We start from the raw sequence: 4,546 nt of genomic DNA on the forward strand, positions 1-4,546 counted from the left end.
CATTTGATCCATAAAAGGAAGGGGAAAATGGTCTTTTCTTGTAGCATTGTTCAACTTCCTATAGTCTATGCACATTCTCCAACCTGTAACAGTTCTAGTGGGTATCAATTCATTATTCTCATTTTTAACAACTGTCACCCCACCTTTCTTTGGTACAACATGCACAGGACTAACCCACTCACTGTCAGAAATAGGGTAAATAATTCCAGCAGCTAGTAATTTTAGGATTTCCTTTTTCACAACATCCTTCATTGTAGGATTCAATCTTCTTTGGTGTTCAATGGAAGGTTTACTATTTGGCTCAAGGAAAATCCTATGCATACAAACTGTTGGACTAATTCCCTTTATATCATCAATTGCATAACCCAAAACTCTTCTATATTCTCTCAAAACTCTCAACAATTTTTCTTTCTCAATATCAGTCAAACATGCATTAATTATAACAGGATATGTTTCATTTGGTCCAAGAAAAGCATACCTGAGGTTGGAAGGAAGAGGTTTAAGATCTACCTTTGGGGCATCCTCTACCTTTAATGATGGTGGTTTGATCTCCAAATTTTGCACTCCTTCAAGTTGAAAAATTGTGGCTTCAGGATGTGGTGGAGAGCTTTCCAAATATTGTGCAAAAGTAGCCATGTTATGATTATCATCATTAATGCTCCCACCATGGACTAAGCAATTTTCAAGTGGGTCTTGTGGATAGCTTTTTCTGAAATGCTCTTGAAGAATCTCTTCAATAATGTCTACCCGCAAACAAGACTCAACTTCTTCATGTTTTCTTTTCATGGCAGGATTGATGTTGAATATCATTTGATCATCTCCCACTCTAAGTGTCAATTTCTCACCCTTTACATCAATTAATGCACCAGCTGTTGCCAAAAAGGGTCTTCCCAATAAGATAGGAACTTTTGTGTCTTCTTCCATATCTAAAATGACAAAGTCCACCGGAATGTAGAATTTTCCAACCTTGATAGGCACATTTTCTAGAATGCCTTCTGGATACTTAATTGAACGGTCAGCCAATGAAAGATACATGTTTGTGGGCTTCAACTCTCCCATATTCAACTTCTCATATATTGAAAGAGGCATTAGGCTGACGCTAGCTCCAAGGTCACATAAAGCATTTGCCACACAATTATCACCAATATGACAAGGAATGGAAAACACACCCGGATCTTTGAGTTTGGGAGGTAACTTCTTCTGGATTATAGCACTGCATTGCTCTCCCAAGTTGATGGTGTCATAATCTTCTAGCCTTCTTTTGTTGGAAAGAATCTCCTTCAAAAACTTGGCATAACTTGGCATTTGGGATAGTGCCTCAGTGAATGGCACATTGATATACAACTTCTTTAGCACTTCAAGGAATTTGCCAAATTGTTTGTCTAGTTTATGCTTGATGAATCTTTGAGGGTAGGGAAGGGTGGGCTTGTAAGGTTCAGGTGGGATGTATGGTTTCTCTCCTTCATCTTGCTCACTTTTGCTTTCTTCTTCTTTTTCATTTTTCTTACTCTCAATTGAATTTTCTTCTTTTGTGCTCTCTTTTTCTTCTCTCTTGTTTTCACTCTCTTGACCAACTTTTTTACCACTTCTTAAGGTTACAACCTTACATTGTTCATGAGGGTTTTGTGGTTGGCTAGGTAGTTTCCCATAGGAATTGCTTCCTGATGAGCTTGCTTGTTGCGCCAATTGAGTCTCCAACATGCGGTTGTGGACTTGTAATTGATCCATGGTTTGTCTCATGTGTTGCATTTCTTCCTCCAATTTGCTATTCATCTTGCTTTGTTCAGCAAAAAATTTCTCCATCATGTTCTCCAAGGATGGCTTCGGTTCATGGGATGGAAGGGATTGTTGTGCTTTTGCTTGATATCCAGGTGGTGGCTGCCTTGTGGGCTGAAATTGAGGCTGAAATTGAGGCCTATTTTGCTGCATAAACTGCTGGTTATGAGCATAATTTGAGCTTTGGCCTTGTTGAGCAAAAGTTGCTTGTGGTCTCCATGTTGAGTTGTTCACATTAGAATAAGCATTTCCCATAGGTTTCTGTTGATAACCTCCTGCATAAGCAGCTTGTTCTTGCAAATAATCATCACCATAAGAAGAGTAATCAACTCCACAACTTTGGGTTCCATCTGTGAAGGCAACTTGTTGCATAGTTGTAGGAGTTGCGTTTGTTGCCTTTGTGCAAAAATCACTAAGAAGCTGAGTCAACTGATCAAATCTTGCATTCATGTAGCTAACTGAGTCAAGTTCATAAATCCCAGCCTTCTTTGGCTCAAGTGCTCTAGGATTTCCCCATAAATGGGTATTATGAGCAATCTTCTCTAATAGATCATAGCATTCTTCACTTGTCATTCTCATGAAATCTCCTCCTGCTTGTGAATCAATTGTGTTTCTTATGGCTGGAGTAACTCTGGTGTAGAAATTCTGAACAATCATCCATTTCGGTATTTCATGATGAGGACATTGCCTTTCAAGCTCCTTAAATCTCATCCAAGATTCATACAAAGTTTCATCATCCCTTGGTTTAAAAGCTACCATCAAATTCCTCAAATGAGTAGTTTTCCCAGGTGGGAAAAATTGAGATAGAAAAGCTTGAGATAGCTGCTCCCAAGTAGCTATAATAGCTTGTGGGAGTGAGTCATACCACTCCAATGCTGAATCCCGAAGAGAGAATGGAAATAAGGTGAGCCAAATAACTTCATCTGAAACTCCAGGTTTTCTTTGTGTACCACATATCATCAAAAATTTCTTTAAATGAGAATGAGGATTTTCAAGTGGACTACCTCCAAATTGTGAATTCTGAACCATTTGAATGAGACCAGTTTTTAACTCAAATTGATTAGCTCCAATGATAGGTCTATTATCTCTCACATCAGTACATCTAGGAAAAGCATAGTCTAACATGGTTCTTCTTTGAGGATCATTTTGATTAGCAACTGCATTTTGCCCGTTTTGCTCATTTCCTCCATTGTTTCCACCAATAGCTCTATTTTGATTCTCCATATTTTCGATTGTCTCCTCTTACTCAAATATTTGTTGTTCTTCTTTTTCTGCTTCTTTTCTTTTTTTGTATTCCTTTTTGTTGGCTCGACAGAATTTTTCAATTTCAGGATTGAACAACAATTCGGTGTCACTTGTGCTTTTCAATCGTCTCATAAACAAGAAAAGTACCTGAAAAACACAAGGAACAATAGTGAAAATAAAAGAAAATAAAAATTCTAATTAGCTTAAAACAATTAAAATCCAACTTAAAACAAACAATTCCCCGGCAACGACGCCAAAAACTTGGCAACTGTGTTGTGTCCGCAAGTGCACGGGTCACAGTAGTATAGTTTTAAAAAAATGATATCGATCCCACAGGGAATTGTGCTTAAATTGGAAATAAAAGTATAAGCTAATTAGAATGACAAAAATTAAAGATGTAAAATGAAATTTCAAATTAAGACAAAAATTAAAGATGTAAAATGAAATTTGGAATTAAAATTTGTATTCGAGGAATTAAAACTAAATCAAACAATTAACTAAAATTAATTAAACTAGATTACCAAAAATTAATGTGGAATTTCTATTTATGAAATTTGAGAGGAATTAAATCTAAATTCAATAAAAATAAAAATAAAGTGATTCTAGAGATTGGATTTAAATTGGATTTAAATTTAAATTGGATTTAAATTGAAATTGCTATTTATGAGATTTGGAGGATTTAAATCTAAATTCAATGAAAATTAAAATTGATTCTAGAGATTGGATTTTCAATATTGTTTGCATGTGGTTTATCATTAATTTAGCCAAACACATGAGAATTGCAATTTTGAGGGAAATCAATTCTTAAATTTTTGAAACCTTTTTCAAGCATCTCAAAATTGGTTTTCATTAAATCAAACCCTGTTTTCACGGTATTTCAAATCTAACAAAAACCCAACTAATGCATAAAATTGATTTTTGGAAAATTCCCCTTAATCTTCTTAGCTTATTTCTAACACCAAGAAAATAAAGTTTATTGCAAGATTATCCATCCCCAATATTCACTTTTCAGTCCATCTATTAAGGATTAAAACTTAACTTAATGAGGGCCCATTCATCAAGCAAGGCAATAAGCACACAAGCAATAAATCAAAATATAACAAATCCCATTTAAATGGCTAAATCAGTTCAAAACCACAATACAAATCAATATTTACAAACCCATCTCTAGAATCTCAATCAACTACTCACAAATCATTGTTTAAAGACAAACCCAAATGAAGAAATGAAGAAATAATGGAAATGTAAGCTAAAGGGTAGAAAAACCCAGCAAATTGCAATGGTCTGATTGCACAAAAGTGCGTAAAACGTGATCTGCAAATTCTTTGGAAAAAGAAATGCAGAAAGTGCTCCCTTCTCTCTTTCTAATCTTGCCAAAAATGCCTCCCTTGCTCTCTATATATAGATAATGATAAAATGAGGCTTTATATAGGCTAAGGGTCTGCCCTAGAATGGGTAAAAGGGGGAAGGTTCCAGAGAAAGTGAGGTAAAAAGCTGGAGTAACGGAAATGCCACGTCAACAATT

The 4,546-nt window shown here is 35.6% G+C and overlaps 1 non-coding gene across 1 annotated transcript; it reads left to right on the forward strand.

Annotated features, from left to right (window-relative positions):
• Positions 1 to 2,443: 2,443 nt before the first annotated feature.
• LOC131174246 (small nucleolar RNA R71) lies at positions 2,444 to 2,550 on the forward strand. The gene has a single exon (XR_009144494.1). It is a non-coding gene; the product is annotated as a small nucleolar RNA R71 (small nucleolar RNA).
• Positions 2,551 to 4,546: the final 1,996 nt, after the last annotated feature.

The sequence above is a fragment of the Hevea brasiliensis genome, chromosome 15 (assembly GCF_030052815.1).
Source record: "Hevea brasiliensis isolate MT/VB/25A 57/8 chromosome 15, ASM3005281v1, whole genome shotgun sequence".
Lineage (NCBI taxonomy): Eukaryota > Viridiplantae > Streptophyta > Magnoliopsida > Malpighiales > Euphorbiaceae > Hevea > Hevea brasiliensis.